Here is an 18,342-nt window from a genome sequence, read left to right as displayed (position 1 = left end):
AGAATCTCCGTAAGTACTTCTTGAACAGAATATTCAGAAAAGTGATGGAATACAGGCTTTTATTCAAATTGTCAAGGATCAAGCCCTTAAGTAGGAATAATGATAGAAGAGGCAGTTTAATTTTATATTATTTTACATTTAAAACAAATTAGGCCACCTGGGTGGCTCAGTCGGTTAAGCATCCGACTTCTGCTGAAATCGATATCATGGTTTGTGGGTTCGAGCCCCGTGTCGGGCTCTGTGCTGACAGCCAGCTCAGAGCCTGGAGCCTGCCTCAGATTCTGTATCTCCCTCTGTCTGTGACCCTCCCCTGCTCACGCTGTCTCTCTCTCTCTCTCTCTCTCTCTCTCGCTCTCTCTCTCAGAAATAAACATTTAAAAAATTAAAAATAAAATAAAATTTATTTTAAAATTCACTGATAAATGTAATGAGTGAGCAGGGCATGATCATATATAATCTTCATTACTTAAGGATTACGTTTGCCTGTGAATGATAGTCAAAATAGTCACAGTTTGAACAGCATAGAAGTTTCTCTGACCCACAGAACAATCTGAAGTAGGTGATCTAGGGAAGGTGGGGTGTGGCATCTTGTATTTAACTACTCCATTCTGCATATAGCATCCACTTGCAAGTTCCACAAAAACTTACTGAGCTTCAAAGTGAAATCCAGGCCATCAAGCTGGAAGGAAAAGAAAATGACAAAAAATCAAAAATAAAAAGCACGTTTCTCTTCCCTTTGAGAGCAAGTTTTACTCACCACCTCTATTAGAATTTCCTTAACCAGAATTTAACCACATAGTTGAGTGTGAAAAATGTGGGTATCTTCCACTTTAACTCCAGCTACTTACCCACAAAAATTATCAAAAATTCTGTAAGGAAGGAGGAAACATGGCAACTGGGAGATAATTAAGAGTTTCTATGAAAACTGTGGTCTTACAATCTTTGCTATTTAAACTTTTTCTTTTATTGTCATTTGATTTACCTAAACTGAAAATATGTATGATTAATATGCACTATGAGAAGACATCATATCATCATAACATTATAACATAAATGGCCATTCATGTTTAACTTTGGCTTATTCCATTATTTAACTTTCAATTCAGGACAGCATCCTTATATCTCTTATATTTAAATGTAACACAGATGTGGTTATAAAACACCAACAAGTGTAAACTTCAACCTGCATTGCTACCTCATTCAGATAAAATGTTTTTAAAATGCCAATTACGTCCCGTAGGAAGTAGTTACTTCCCAGTGGTTCTGGTAGTTATCTTCACAGAAATCAAGAAGGTTTGCATTCTTTGAGTTAGAGTCAGTCCATCAGCTTGTGTGCTCAAGAATTCCTAAGGCAATCATCTTCAAAGTCTTTTCTCAGCTGGATGGATTGTCTGCCCAGCATTTCATAGAGCCTGTGCTCATTCATTCTACATGGACCTAACGAAGCTCTTTCTGCAATTACCAGGCAGATAGCCTGGAGTCAGACAGTGGCTTTCTATTTTAAGCCTACTGGTAGCTGAATTTTTATTTAGCAGAACATCACATAGCTGCAACTTAATCTGAAATCCACAATACTATAACCAAAAGAAGGAAAATAGTCTTCTAAAGAAATTGGTAGAACATTTTTTTAAAATTTATTCACTCTGAGAGACAGAGAGTATGCATGTGGAAGAGGGGCAGACAGAAAGAGGGAGAGAGAATCCCAAGTAGGCTCTGCACTTTCAGCACAAAGCCCGATGCAGGGCTTGAACTCTTGAACTAGGAGATCATGACCTGAGCAGAAATCAGGTGCTTAACTGACTGAGCCACCCAGGTGCCCCACAAAGCTTATATTTCCAATACGATAGAAGCAATGACCATAATATATCACAAAGTCCAACAAAATAAACTATAAATCTCTCCTGTTTTTCCTCACCTTTGTTGGGAGAATTTCTAATATTTGACCAGTTTCTTAATAAAGTCACTTGCTATACCTCAGTGTTAATAAAATGGTTTTAAATGAAATGCTATTTTATGTTATTATTACAAAGGTATAAAACTCAAAAATATATGTGTATTACATATAAAATGAGTACAGTGTTGATACAAAAGGACGTCTTTAACTTAAAATTTTTCACCTAATTTAAAGCACACTAGTTCAATTAAATGTTTAAGGTAACATAAGTTCAAGGACCATTCTTATGTACATCATATATATTACATGGTAAATAAAAGGTTTCTAAATAAAAAACAAATTGGGGCAAACAAATTGGTTAAAAGGTTTCGGCTCAGCTCATGATCTCCCGTTTGGTGAGTTTCAGCTCCTCATTGGGCTCTGTGCTAAAAGTGCAGAGGCTGCTTGGGATTCCCTCTCTCTCCCTTCCCCTCTCTGCCCCTCCTCACCTCTCTCTTTCTCCTTTGCTCCCTCAAAATAAATAAACTTTAAAAATTATTTTAAAAAGCAAATTAATGGATAGCATATTAAAATTTATAAGTTTTATATAAGACATCTAAATTGATAACTGATTATAAATTTTAGTCTAAACATATTTTTCCCAATTTAAATAAAAATTAAAGTCTGCGTTTTGGGCGCCTGCGTGTCTCAGTCGGTTGAGTGTCAAACTCTCAATTTGATTTGGCTCTGATTATGACCCTAGCGTCCTGAGGTTGAGCCCAGCATGGGCTCTGTGCTCATCTTGAAGCTTGCTTAAGATTCTCTGTCTCTCTCTCTCTCTCATTCCCCCTCCCCATCCCTCACTTATGCCATCTCTCTCTCTAAAATTTAAAAAAAAGTCTGTGACCTATAAAATAAATTAAAGACTGTGTTTGACTTCTATAATTAACTATGATACATACTCATTATACTTAATTTAAATAATTTGTTTTCCATCTACAACAGGGCTACTTCAGTCATTCACAAATGTCTTTGTCAATATAATTATTTCTACAGTGTTTTCATATTACCTACTTTTTAGAAAATATAATGAAAATGGATATGTGACAGAAGGACATTTTATCCTTTCTATCTCACCCAACCCTTTGCCTTCACTAAGAACTTAAACAATATTAGATTATTAGATGGAGGCTTGGAACATGGCCAATATGAACAAGAAAATGTTTTGTTCTTTATACAGATTATTTTAACTGAAGAATCCATAGGAATAAGGGCAGCCTTCAGGGACCCACAGTATAGAAAATTCTGACCTTCCTCAACCAGGGTAGAGCTGAGGCACAGGGCAGAAATGAGAAAGACAGGTGATGAGAGAGGGGAAGTTTGTGGGTTGGAGGTGGGGGGAGAAAAACAACTAGAATACAAAGAACCTAGAGGATCATGGGAAAGGAGAGTTAGGAACAGGACCAAAGAAAGAGGAGGTAGCCAGAGAACCATCCGAGGTGAACTCCCTATGACCTAATGGAAATAGGCCAGCCATTGCATTCTCCTTTGAATACGTTTTACACTTGATCACATCATACATAGTAAGATTTCTGACAACATGGTGGTAAGTAAATATCCTGGTCCATTTCATGGCATTATGAAGGAATTATGGGAACGGTGCCTCAACATGCGGTGCCTCAACATTGAACCTTGGCACTGTATCCAGTTATACTTAAATTAAATCTCTGCGTAGGACCTGTAAGTCAGCTAATTCTAGAGAGAACGATGCTGAGGATGTTACTAGGACATAAGCAGTAATGGTGTCCAGACTATTACTCTTCCAGAAAAAAGATGCTTTGGAGACAGTTTCAATCCCAGCACTGCAATGGGACAAATACACGTATCAGGAAGAAATGATCCAACCAGAAAGCTGGAACTGGTTTTTTGAATAATTTTTTCATGCTGACCCCTTCAAGAAATTTCCTGTACAACATATTATATTAAGGAACCCACGGGAGATAGTTTATATATCTGAATTATACAAAATTGGTACTTAAAGATCTCTGAGTTGTTTCTGGAAAAGGGTAGACGCTAGCTTGCCCTAGGCGGAGCACCCAAAGAGGACCTGAAACCAGCAATGGCGAGGGAGGTAGCACTGAGTCAGACACTTCCAGGTATCAGTTAAGATTTTTGTGGTGGAGATAGAGCATGTTTCAGAAAACAGAGTAAATAAACTTTGGGCAGAATATTTCAGAATATACAAACCAAGCAAACCAATTATATTATAGAAAGATCTGTGTTATTTGCTTGAGGAGAAAATTGCAGAAGAGAAAAATAATGGAGGAAAATGAACCATGCACAAATCAAACTTCAGAAGTTACAGGAAAATTGAGAGAGAGACGCAAATTTATAATTATTACCCCCTCCCCCAAATATACAGTGGAAAAGCTGGACAATGGCAGATTAAAGCAGTAAAGACAATGGCAATCTGGAATTTATAAATCTATATGAATTAGAATTCAGTGGTCTGAGAGTACTAAGTTTAGCAATACCTAGGATATTTTGTCATAATTTTGAAAATTCCATGGTTTGCAAAAAACCAATTGTGGGGTGCCTGGATGGCTTAGTTGGCTAAGCATCCAACTCGAGCTCAGGTCATGATTTCATGGTTTGTGAGTTTGAGCCCCTACACTGGCCTCTGTGCTGACAGCTCAGAGACTAGAGCGTGCTTCAGATTCTGTGTCTCGGGGCGCCTGGGTGGCTTAGTAGGTTAGGCGTCCGACTTTCGCTTAGGTCATGATCTCGCGGTTCATGGGTTCAAGCCCCGAGTCGGGCTCTGTGCTGACTGCCAGCTCAGAGCCTGGAGCCTGTTTCAGTCTGTGACTCCCTTTCTCTCTGACCCTCCCCTGCTCACGCTGTCTCTCTCTCTCTCTCTCTCTTAGAAATAAATAAAACATTAAAAAAAAATTAAAAAAAAAAAGATTCTGTGTCTCCCTGTCTCTCTGCCCCTCCCCTGACTGTATGCTCCCCCCTTCTCTGTCTCTCTCTCTCTCTCTCTCACACACACACACACACAGAAATAAATAAACATTTAAATTTTTTTTTAAAAAGAAGAAAAAACAATTGTAACAACAGAATACTTAGACATTATTGTAACAAACTTTTGTAAGAAATCCCTTTGTAACAAGTTTTATACTATGCCAGACCTTCCCTATTATTATCTAGGCTGGACAGGGAACTGAATAGAACCAAGTTCTCCATGCATTCTCTGTGCTGATAAATAATACCAGAATCCATAAGTACTAGTAGGGAGCTCCCAGTTTCTGTCATTTGAGACTAAGGAATGTACAAGCAGTAAAGAAAATAGTCTACGTGGAACTTAAGGATTCTTTACAAGACCACAGATGAATGGAAAACGTGGTTTAAAGGATGCAGTGGGTAGGAAGATGGTTTCTCTTTCTCCACGAATCATATAGAGAGTTTTGAATGGGAATGGTACCTAATAGAATTATAGAATTCTTAATAACGTTTAGGATTCCCCTTAGGGAGATCACCTATTAAAGGCACTGCACTCATGAGTTTTAAATAAGTGACACTAGTCTGTATTAACATTTTGTATAAAAAAGAGTATTAATGAACACATGAACAAAATAAATTAGTTCCTTGGATCTTGAATTCAAGAAACACTTTAAAAAAGGTGGAAAGGCAGTATATTTAGTGTTAGATGTAAGAAATCAGTATTCTAGTTACAGAGAAAGCCCGTTTCCTTTGCCCACAGCAAAGCTGAGGGTTCAAATTTGAGTCACTGCATATTCTCAGTAAGCTAACCAAAATGTTCCATACATCAGGGTGCGGGTGCCTGGATGGCTCAGTCAGTTAAGTGTCTGACTCTTGATTTGGACTCAGGTCATGATCGTAACTGTTCATGAGATTGAGCTTCACATGCAGCTCTTTGCCTTCACTGGGAGGATTCTCTCTCACTCTTCTTCTGTCCCTGACCCACCAATCTCTCTCTCCCTCTCTCTCTCTCTCTCTCTCTTTCTCTCTCAAAATTAATTTTCACAACTTTTTAAAAAATGTTCTGTACATCAAGAGTTTCTTTGGAAGTTGCTATTACAGATGATGTGCTGTGTAAGTAAATTAATTATTCTTAAATATATATTTATTTTATTGTGGTGCTCATCTCAACAATCAAGGTGTCAAGAATTATATTATTTTTAGAACATTAATTGTGCAATAAGCATTTGGTTCTTGTTTGGGGGATTTTTTTTGCTGATCTCTCTAGCTCAAAGATTACTAGGTGATAGTCTTTTTCCTTCCTCAATTCTTGGGCAAGAATCTCCATGATCAGTAGCTAGGCTCTGGACCTTTTCTGTGTAGTACCATGACACTCATAAACAGGCTAAACACATACTAAGTGGATCATTATTGGATCATTAAATTCCCTAAAATTATAATGTACCAGGAGTGAGACCCAAAAGAGTATCTAATTAAGAATCTCTGTTGAGCCGTAGGGAAAAAGATTAGCCTTTGGAGGATCTTTGCATACTTTGTCACACTCAACTTTTTTTAATCTTTCTTTCTTTTTTTTTTTTCATTCTTTTCAATATCTCATAGTTTGCTTCCTTCCTGAAGTTGTACTTTAAACCATCCCTCTTTCTTCCAGTTTACCTACTTCCTTCCTCCATTCTTTTCCACCAGAGAAGGCATCAGTTGTCAGTTTCTACTTTCTGTCTTGAGAATTCTGGCTTCTCTTAATCAGTGTAGTAATGGAAGATTTCCTTAACGTAGGTAAACTTCAAAATATTCATCTTCCCAGAATTGAGCCACTCTCTTCTTTTCATTCCTTAGAACCTGATGTTTGATGTAACTTAAAAGCAACCAAAGCACAACTCTGCTCCTTGATCGTGAATCCAGTAACTGATGATGCTTGGTTTTCACGCACTTTAATACTTCAAAAGTGCGTAAGGTTGGTAATCAAGCAAATCAGCAACTGCACCAACTCAATTTCCTTGCAGAATTAATTTCACAAAATTTCACTAACTTATCTTGCAAATCCTATTTCTCTTGATATTTACATTTTGTGCCATATTATATTTTATAATGTTGCAACATTGTTATATTACAAGTTTTTAATACCTAACAGGATACTTTTCATTCTTTGATGCTATAAAGATAGCACCTTATTTTATTGCATACTTTTTCCTTGAAATGGAAAATGATGGTAATATTGAAAACAGATAAACATCTGTTTATGATTAAATATAAAACAGAAGACATTTTAGACAATAGTGAAACTGGAACATGTAATACTTAATCTATTGCCTTAGCACAAGGTATTCCAAATTACTATTCAATTAACTTAGAATGATGTGTGTGCCACTTTGGTACATTACCTCTTAAAATTCGATTTCAATTCAGCAATGTAAAAATGTTGGATTCAGAGTGCTGCTGTGAATAAAAGGGCACAGTCATACCCTGAAATCATTTTGTATTTTTTTACTATCTCATGTCATATTCAAAAAAAGTATCTAGAAAGTTAATTTGTCTCTTCAGCCTAGTAAAGAAATATATTTTATGCAATCATTTAAACATCACTTAAGAAAAGTTAACATTCCACATGAGGTCATGAATGGTAGCAGAGTGACATTGGTGACATACAGTTTTTATATTTACACTTTTGTATAAGAATTGTGGTGTGTGTGCTGCTGAATATTGGATTTGTATATATTTATCTGTTGAATGTAAGAATGTTGGAAATTCTTGAGTTTTCCAACTGCATAATGTTGGGAGGATTTAACCCTAAGAATCCAAGGTTGGTTTATATCCTAAAATTAATTAATAAAATACAACATACTAAAAGAATAAAAGACAAAGTAATACATGATTATTTATGATGCAAAATCTCAACAAATACTTCCAAAATACTAAAGTATTATATCATGACATTTTATAAGAAAATATGTTCCAAAATATTTCTTGTAAAGAAACTATTTGGAGGAGCTCCTGGATGGCTCAGTCGGTTGAGCCTCAGTTGACTTAGGCTCAGGTCATGACCTTACAGTCTGTGGCTTCGAACCCCATGTCGGGCTCTGTGCTAAGAGCTTGGAGCCTGGAGCCTGCTTTAGATTCTGTGTCTCCCTCTCTCCTCCTCTGCTCACTCTCTCAAAAATAAATAAACTTAAAAAAAAAAATTAAAAAGAAACTATTTGGAGAGATTTGTTCTTGATGAAAAATCCTTACGTCACAATTCGTTTTGGAAAATCTTTGATTGAAGGGTTGGCTTTCCCTAAAAAGTTGAAGAACTGGATAAAAGGTTAAAATAAAAAACTGCATATTCACCAAATGAGGTTGATGCTAATGGACAATGAATATGTAAGCAGGTGGTACCATTTTCAATTCACACAAAATGAAAGGTGAGCTATTTATTGCAGCAGTGTTTAAAATGCATGATTTCGGGGCGCCTGGGTGGCTTAGTCGGTTAAGCTTCCGACTTTCGCTTAGGTCATGATGTCGGTTCGTGGGTTCGAGCCCCGCGTCGGGCTCTGTGCTGACTGCCAGCTCAGAGCCTGGAGCCTGTTTCAGTCTGTGACTCCCTCTCTCTCTGACCCTCCCCTGCTCACGCTGTCTCTCTCTCTCTCCTAGAAATAAATAAAACATTAAAAAAAAGTTTAAAATGCATGATTTCTTTCAAAAATCTAATGGCAGTTAACAAAGAGTGAGTTCGCTTTTTAAGAATAAATAATCGTAATAGCTGAACCCAATAAAGAGGAAGGATGATGGAGGCATCCGAGGATGAATCAACCCTATGAGAAGTAAAGGTTTGAAGAGATGGGGGCTGGGGAATGGATGCAACAAAAAGGTAAAAATGGTAAGCCAAGCATAAAAAGGCCTATCCAGGAAAATGTTCATCTTCTTGTCAAGTCAATTCTAACTGCGACCACTGGCTTCAGTTCCTTGTACTGTTCTTCGGTTTCTCGTTAAGAGGCCATAACTGTCTCCCCAGCTGGATTCTCAGCTGCTTATGTGTCTTCTACATGGTGGGTCTTCTGGATTTTAGAACTATGGTCTATGAATAAAAACAAAAGAAAACAAAACAATCCACAAAGTTATTAGATTTTCAATTTATATGCAATTTAAATCTTAAGAAAGGATTGAGTTTTACTACTATTTCATATTTATATTAACTCCAATGTGAGTTTGTAATTTATAACTGGATGCATGCTATTTATTTTATTTAAAATGTAATGTATGTATGGTATATACAGCCTTTCTAACTGGTGTAAGTATTTTTATTACATCATATATTGAAATGCCTATGTTTCAATACTAAAATTATTTTGAAGAATAGCTTTCTGAATGGTTTATAGTATAATTTACTAATGACAAATTCTTCAGCATGATGTTCAATTATGAGCTATGAAGAGAAAACTTTCACTGTAATCAGATTTAATGTTTTTAATGCTTAACTGAACTTTGAAGGCCTCTGTGCTGATGTTCTCAGGTCTTAACTTCTGGAAGCCTACTTAACACTGCTATTATCAAATGAAGATTATTTCTACTATCAGAATAATGCCAATTCATCGATATTTCTCTTCCATTTAAGCTTTTGGTCCTTAGCTGCTACTTAAATAAACACCAGATTATCTTCATGCAGGGTTTATAAAGGGAACAGAAATAAATTGGCAAATAAGTTAACACAACTTGCACTTAAAGACAGACAAACAAAAGTCAGCCCTGAGCAGAACGCTTGAGCAGGCGCTACGATGAAATGCTTGTAAACGAATTGGAGCTCTGCCAGCCAATAGCATAGAACTGACTGGATGTGTATAAGCTTCTTGCCTAGACTGGAAACACACCCACACACTCACACTCACACACTCACACTCACACACCCATAATACCGTCTATATGTATAGCTACACAAACACACACACACACACACAAACTGATACATACTGTCTATATGTATAGCTATACACACACACGTACACATGCACGTATGCAAGCTCATACCTCAAAGCCCTTGCTTTCCCCTCTCAATGACCAGCTGCCTTGATCTTACAAAAAATCTCCCTTTTTCCTCTGCTTTCTTGATTAGGAAATAAAACCTAGTTTTCTTAAAGTGTACATCCCCTTTGTTCTTCTTTACTTAGCAGTTTTCTAAGAAAAGTAATCTGGTTCCTAATTGACATCTATTGTATCAATGCCTTCATATGCCTAGATTATGTCTGAATATGAGCCAACCTCAGCTAATAAGTCTGCCTTTAAACAAAATAACGAATAAACTGATGTACAGTAGACACAGTTAACTTTTTAGCCCATGAAATTTGAATCAAATGTTTGAAAATTTGACAGAATTGGAAACTAAGCAACAGCAGGTCTCAGAATTAATGTGTCCATTATTAAAATCACATGGTTTCCATTGTAAGTAACAGGAAATGTTGAGCAGAATACAAGCAGTACTCTGAGATATGAGCTCTATGCTCATTTATATCCTTTAGATTCCCGAGGCCAATGCAAAGCAAATTCCAAGCTTATTTAAGAACTTGGATTTGTAGAATTAGAAGAAAGGTCTTTTATCCAAATGACTCTGTAATTCTTGCTAAGAACAAAAACAAAAAAAAACAATTGAGAACCCATTTCATATTTCTGAGATAATAATTTGACAATAATAAAAATTATAACATTTCCATTTCTCTTATATCTTTGAAATGATTATGAGCTAGAATGAATAAAAATTGTCTATTTTTTTTTGCCTTCTCAAATACCACCACATAAATGATTTAGACTTTATATCATATCATGGAATCTTTGCTACTTTTCTTGCACTTCCATAGTTATATCTGTCTTCTTCAGCTAGATTCTCAGTTTTGTGCATGCCTTTCCATGGTGTGTCTGTGGATTCTAGAACAGTGGTCTATGAATATAAATACACTATTAGATCTTCTAATATGTAGTTGTAATCTTAAGAAATAAATGGTAAGTTTTACAAATATTTCATAAATAAACTGCAAAGTAAGTGTATAATTCACAAGTGGATGCATACTGTTCATTTTTTAAAAACTAAAAAATAACATTTTTTGTATAATTCATGATATAAAAATTTTTGGAAAATACTGCTCTGAAACATAAATCACCTTGAGAATATTTTTGTTGTATATATCTTTGAGTCATGAATGTGTAGATCTACAGTATTCTACACAATGGATGAAATCCATTGTGATGTTTTACTTCAGAAATATGAAGATGGTTATTTATCCACAAATCAGATTACCCACTACATAATTTTAATTTGATCCCTTTTATCATAGAAAATATTAAATGAAATTTATTGATTCATTTTTAATTTTTTAATGTTTTTTAATTTTTTTTTTTAGTTTTTTTAATGTTTCTGACAGAGAGAGACAGCGTAAGCAGAGGAGGGTCAGAGAGAGGGGAGACACAGAATCCAAAGACAGGCTCCAGGCTCTGAACTAGCTGTCAGCACAGAGCCCAATGCAGACCTCGAACCCAGCAACCGTGAGATCATGACCTGAGCCAAAGACAGACGCTTAACCTAATGAGCCAGCCAGGCACCCTGAAATTTATTTTTTTTTTTAAGTTTATTTATCTTTGACAGAGAGAAGGAGCACAGGGAGGAAGGGCAGAGAGAGGGACAGAGCAAGAATCCCAAGCAGGCTCTACTCTGTCAGTGCAGAGCCAAATGCGGTGCTCGAACTCATAAACTATGAGATCATGACCTGAGCTGAAGTTAAGAGTCAGTTACTTAACCGACTTAACTGACTGAGTCACCCAGGGAGCTCCAGGTGAAACTTAAAATAAGAAAAAAATCATACAAACAAATCAAATCCTTTGATTTTTCTGTGTTTTCCCCAGTCTTAGTATAGTACTTTAAACACAGTTGTAATCAAATCATACATATAATTTTGTGCTCTGCTTAATCTCCCTTTTCTATGCCACAGCAGGTCTCTTTTGATGCTGTTATTTCTCCATAGTTTGCATAAACATAATATAATACCACATTCCCCCCTGTGCATTGTTCTGCCCACACCACTTACTGTCAAATACATCTAATTTTCTAAACTGTAAACAGCTTTGCATCAGTGTTGTCCATTTCCATCACGTAATTAGACCCTACAGCCACAGGGTATACCGTTCAACACACAGCTTTAATGTTGAAACTTGATCAAACTTCACTATTTTGACTTGGAATATAATTTTGCAATTATGTGCCCGGCTGTCCATACTTTTATGTATATCTTGAGGGTCACAAATCCAAATGTCCTCAGGATCTGGGCAATAAAGTAAATTAATGAAATATTCAGGCTGAAAGAGGGTCACTCTTCACACCCTATTAATAATCAATACATTCAAAAAAATGTGAGTTTGCTCGAACCGTGACTCCGAACGCAGGCCCTCATTAAATGGCACATCTGCTCTTTAGCTCAGTTAATTCTCCACATATGGTCATGCTGCTCCACTGCTGCCAAATTTCTTTATATTTTTTATGTTTATTTATTTTTTAGAGAGAGAGAAACAGAGTGCAAGTCGGGGAGGGGCAGAAACAGAATCTGAAGCAGGCTCCAGGCTCCAAGCTGTCATCACAGAGTCCGATGCGGGGCTCAAACCCGCAACCTATGAGATGATGACCTGAGCCAAAATCTGATGCTTGACCATTTGAGACACCACGGCACTCTGTCCAATGCAGCCAGATTTCTGCATTAACTTTTTTTTCTTTATGCTGTGCAAAACCTTAAATTCTATGTGAATTCTCCAAATTGTTAAATATTGGCAAAAATTTGTTAAAGGCCCTACATCATAGACCAAATAAAATATGTCCAGCTGTTCAGTGAAACTGTTTGTTGTAATGCTGTGTATGTGTGTTAATAACACACTAGTTTTAATACTCAACCTAATAGAACTGCAAAATCTATTCTAGGGATTCTGGTCATTTCCCCCTATTTTACATTTAGATGTAGAAATTCAAAATCATTTATCGGATTTACCTCAAGGTGACATGACCAGATAGCTGTCATTAGTACCAAAAATACTTGACTCTGGTCCTCTCTCTGATTTGACTAAAATGTTAAACAATTTGAAATGATAAAAAAGCTTTCTGAAGTATATTGTTAACCATAACATAATAAAGTGAAATTTAGATTCCATGTAACTTTATTCCTAATGACATGGACCTTCAAATTAATCAACATCTTAGGGAAATGATAAGGCAAAATGAAACAAATATTAGATTTCATGAAACAACCTTTCGATTGTATCAGTAGTTTATTACTGGTCAGGGTTAGGGTGACAGAATTCCTTTTAATATCCACATATATAACATTTATCTACTAATGCAATTAAACCTAATGTTTAGAATCATGAATGGAGAAAGCTCTAAAAAGGCAAAAGTTTCATTACAAACTCTGTCACTGACAAAGGAAAATCATGTACCTTGATTAATCTAAAATTTCATCATCTACAAAAAAGTTCTAAATACCCAATTCATAATCTTTTTAGCAAAATAGAAAATTTGTAGGCTCTTAAATTAAATAATCCAAAGACATCACCAGCTCCTGATAAGTCTAGAGACTCCAAAAACAGCATCAAGATTAAACCCTGCTTCTCCATCTCTTGATGTGGCTTTTCTTTGTTGGTTCTGTGCAATCGATTGCTTCCAGAACTTCCATGGCCCTACAGAGAGTTTTATCACATAAAATGTAAGAATAACTTCTTTTATTTCAAAAATTCTAACTAAAGTCTTAGAATAGTTTTGTTCGTGGCATTAGTGTGTCTCCATCCTTCCAGAAATCTACATGGGAATGTGAGCTCACCAATTAGTCACAGCTGGATGGCATGGCCATTACTAGAATATGATGTGCTTAGCAACACCGGAACCAGCAGGCTGAGCATTTGGAAGGAGTCATTCACAAGCAAAGCACAGTGATTTTCTAAGAGGAAATGGATAAAAGGTAGAGAAACCAATGTGTAATCTCTCTGGCATTGCAGGTTTTTGGAAAATATTATATAAATACTGTTATATAACAGTATGAATAAAATAGTTTTCCTCTTTATATCATAGGTAATTCTGAATGTGAGATCACCGTATATAATTATCAACCCCTAGAACAGACATACGTGTGCATCTATAAATAAGTAACATAGGGGCACCTGGGTGGCTTAGTCGGTTAAGCGGCCGACTTTCGCTTAGGTCATGATCTCGCGGTTCGTGGGTTCGAGCCCTGCGTCGGGCTCTGTGCTGACTGCCAGCTCAGAGCCTGGAGCCTGCTTCAGTCTGTGACTCCCTCTCTCTCTGACCCTCCCCTGCTCATGCTGTCTCTCTCTCTCTCCTAGAAATAAATAAAACATTAAAAAAAAATTAAAAAAAAATAAGTAACATAAAAAATAGTATAAGAAATAAACTCAGCATTTGCTTAATAGCAATTAAAGTAAAAGCATTTTTGTCATTTCTTTTAAACTAAAATTTATGTTTAAATCAATCTTGGTGGGCAGAAAGGTGTGTATGACAAGGAACAATTTTTTACAACCAAGTTGATGTTGGTGAAGACAAAGATAAGCTGTTATTCTCCAACATTTCTATTGCATAAAAAATGACACATCCAATATATATCTACACGATATGCTTCTTTGGTATGTATCTACTCATTTTTGAGTTCCGTTTTTAATTTAGAGAATTATAATAGATACGTAAATTTGACTAGGAATTTTGTTATGTAAGTGTTTAGATAAAATTTAGAATTTTAATGAAAACTCAAGGTATTTTTTTTTTTTGAGAGAGAGAGAGAGAGAGAACCCCAAGCAGATGCCATACCTTCTGCATGGGCCAGATGTGGGGCTCAAACTCACTAACCATGAGATCATATCAAGAGTCAGAGGCTCTTGATGATAACTGACTGGGCCACCCAGGAGCCCCTCAAGGTCTTTCTTATCTAACACATTTGTGCCATTTCTCTAGGTGTAGTGGTCTTCATTTAGACATATCACTCTTGACTTGCTTTATTTATTTATTTGTTTGTTTGTTTATTCGATTGGGTAAAGGGTATCTCATCAAGAGAGAAAACAAAAGCAAAAAAACAAAAAAACAAAAAAACAAACCCGCAAGGGCTTAGTTGTCCAAGAAGTTGTGACTCTCCCCAAATAAAACATTAAGGAGAGCACAGGCATCTGTGGGTTCCTAAGTGAATGAGGAACAGGCACACATGCTCAGTCACTATGCACAGCGCTGGCATAAGCGGGGGTCCCAGCGACAGGGTGGGGCTCACCCTGGGCCCACAGCCTGTGCAAGATGGTACACAAGGAGGGGCATTCAGCTGGCCCAGAGCTCAGGCGCTGGGTGGTGAGTGTGGCCGGCTCTGGGCGTGAGGACTCAGGAACCCAGCGCTGCCGCCGCTAGAAGCACTCTTTCTCAGCGGGGCCACCTCCCTGCGGGGGCGTCCTCATCAAAGGAGAGCTCCAGGAAGGTGGCAACAAAGCCCCATTTATCAGCTGTTGGCACCACCGGACAGTCCTTGGCCGGGGGGCGGGGGGGGGGGGCTCTCCAGGGAATCCGCTCTGCCTGCTCAAGTAGCTGAGGGCACTGGCAGCTGCTGGGCCACTGCTTCCTTCCGGGCTACAGGCAGGTGGCCCCCCTCCAGCCTCGGCCACGTGTCCAGGGGCTCTGCTCCACCTACTCTGTCACCAGGATGTTCTCAGAGCAGCTCATGCAGATGCCGTGCACATGGGAGACCCGGCTCGTGAGGCTGGCTGTCCCCTAGAGGCCAAGGTGATGTGGTGGTGACTACCTTGAGTACCATTTGAAGCTCCAGGCCACGTTCCCCACTGGGTTTGGGGGCATCCCCACCATCGGTCCTGCCGCCTTTGGGGCCCACCGGTACGATGCCCTCACACACACGGTTCCTCGTGCCTTGGCCCAAGGGGGACAGCTGGGTGACGTCACCCTGACAGGCCCGGTGGAAGCGAGCTGGCTGAGGCTGACTGGCCCTGGTGCTGGCCGGAAGCCCCCACACGGTGCTGAGGTTGGAGATTTCTCTCGGCCATGGCAGGCAGCAGCAGTGTGGGGAGAAACAGTCGTCATCTTCCCACAGCAAGCAGCGCGCAGGGTGGCTCCTGCAAGCGGGGGAAGGACCGTCCCAGCCCCAGCTCAATGAGGAACGTATGCAGGTGCAAGTGTTGTGCGCTGGCTGCCTGGTCTCCCCGGGCCACCGCGGGATGAGAGGGTTGAGGTGGCTGGTGCTCCAGTGGCTGAAGCAGAGGCCATCCTTGGGCTGCAGAGTGGCCGGCACGAATGGCTGCAGCAGGGGTCCGCGGATGCTGTCCCGGAGGGGCATCTCCAGCCGTGGAGCCACCACCTCATAGTACAGGCGGTGGCTTGAGTGGGCCGTCGGTCGGAAATAGCCGTCCACCAGCGACAGCGAGGACAGAGCCACAGCCCAGGAAGGTGTGGTCAGCTCCAGGAACTTGTCCGGACAGCCGATGCTGATGTGGCCTTCTTTCAGCACCACGTGGGTAGCATCCCGAAGTCACAGGAGTAGGCCCCTGGCACTTCCTGAGGCCTGTTGACTGGCTGGTCACCCACCTCCTCGGCCTTGGTTTTCTTCCCATATGAGGCATCATGGGGATTCCTGGTGCTGTCATCGCCACTGCCACCCCCTGGCTGGACTGGGTGCCGGTGGATGCCACCGTCTCTGCACCTCATGAGCGGGGGAGTCCAGTGGCCAACTCAGGTCCAGGCTCTGGCTGGGCCTGCCCCTGCCCTGGATGCAGCAGGGCTCGCCTCTGTAGTGGGGGCTACCACCTCCAGGCATGCGCTGCGGGCCCAAGCGGGGTGCCACCGTCTGGAGCGTGGTCCGGGGACTTGACCATGAGGCTGGGAAGCGCCGCCTGCCTGGAGGGCTCGCACAGATCTGCGGCGTCAACACGTTGTGCTACTGAATGTGCAGCCAGAAGGGGCGCGGAATGCAGTCCTTGGAGGTCAGCTTCTTGGCCACCTTCTCCAGGGGACACACCATCGCAGAGAACGAGGTGACATCGGTGCAGAAAGGCCATGCCCAGACTCTGGTTCTTAAAATGATGGATCTTTTCCTGGCTCGACAGCTCCCACAGTGATGCCATTCACAAACTCCTGCTTGCCCTGAGCAAAGAGGCACTGAGAGGAGGCTGGGTTCAGGAGCCGCACCCCTGCTTTGCCGGTTCTGAGCAAGGCTTGGCTTCTGTAGGCCCACAGCCCCACACGGCCGGCTCCCAAGGATTCAGATTAGTTCCAGAAATGAAACCCCCGTGGAAGTACACTGCCAGGCTCAAGTCTCCTGAGACCACATGTGTGGGCATGTGACACAGCAGAGACTGAGGTAGCCTGGAGTGATGCAGACTTTGTGTGTGACGTGGATGCAGACCTCCTGTGCAGTCAGTGTGGCCTCGCTGAAGATGACCTCGGGGTCCCCTCTGCCAGGGCCAGCCCGGTGCAGAAGGCCCTTCAGGCCTCCCCTGGTAGCCATGGGCTGAGCCTCATCCGCATCAGGCCTGCTGTCCCTGGTGGTGGTGACACCCCAGTAGCACAGAGTCATGTGCTTGATAGCTGGGTTGGCTTCACCAAATCACCAGGCAGGCAGGTGTGGGCAAAAAGACCAGGGAGGGGGGTGGGGGTGAGTGAATCTTGGCTCTTCCTGGGCCTCAGTGGGCCTCAGTTCCCCATTGAAAAATGGAGATGCTGAGGTCATTGCCATGAATACATGGTTATGACATCTCTAAGCAGTTCCACAAATTACATGTTCAGCACAACCCGGGGGCCCTGGCTCCTGAGACTCCGCCCCCAACCACAGGCAGCCAACGCCCTCCTGACTTGCTCTTAATAACTTGATGGCGAAAAAGGAGAAAAAGACAGTAAGCATTTTCAAATAATGATCAAAATTTAAAACATATTGGGGCGCCTGGGTGACTCAGTCGGTTAAGCGTCCGACTTCAGCTCAGGTCATGATCCCATGGTTTGTGGGTTCTAGCCCCGAGTCGGGTTTGTGTCAATCTCTGTGCTGACAGCCAGCTCAGAGCCTGGAGCCTGTTTCAGATTCTGTATCTCCCTCTCTCTCTCTGACCCTCCCCTGTTCATGCTGTCTCTCTCTCTCTCTCAGAAATAAATTTAGAAAAACATATTAATGTAATATTATTAGTTCGTAAGGTGTTAAAATTTAATATAATGCTCTCAGCTAAATAATACATCAATAATTTAAAGAGAATAAAGTTTGATAATCAGGTTCTTTTGTGCCAAGAACACATTTAATTAGCATCAACTGCATTTATTAACCTCTGCATTCTCTCTTTCTGTGTATTATGTATATTTCAGGTAATGAATACATGTATACCCACATCTGTGTAAAATCACATTATTACCACTTCATAAAAAATATCAGTATCTGCAGGGGCGCCTGGGTGGCTCAGTCAGTTAGGCGTCTGCCTTCGGCTCAGGTCATGAT

The 18,342-nt window shown here is 40.1% G+C and overlaps 1 pseudogene; it reads right to left on the bottom strand.

Moving 5' to 3' along the window:
• Positions 1 to 15,435: 15,435 nt before the first annotated feature.
• Positions 15,436 to 17,448, bottom strand: LOC120226839 (annotated as a pseudogene).
• Positions 17,449 to 18,342: the final 894 nt, after the last annotated feature.

This window comes from Hyaena hyaena, unplaced genomic scaffold (genome assembly GCF_003009895.1).
Source record: "Hyaena hyaena isolate Hyena2069 unplaced genomic scaffold, ASM300989v1 scaffold_1853, whole genome shotgun sequence".
In the NCBI taxonomy this organism is placed as follows: domain Eukaryota; kingdom Metazoa; phylum Chordata; class Mammalia; order Carnivora; family Hyaenidae; genus Hyaena; species Hyaena hyaena.
The sequence above is the reverse complement of the archived record's forward strand: the minus strand, read 5'-3'. Positions and strand labels throughout refer to the sequence as shown.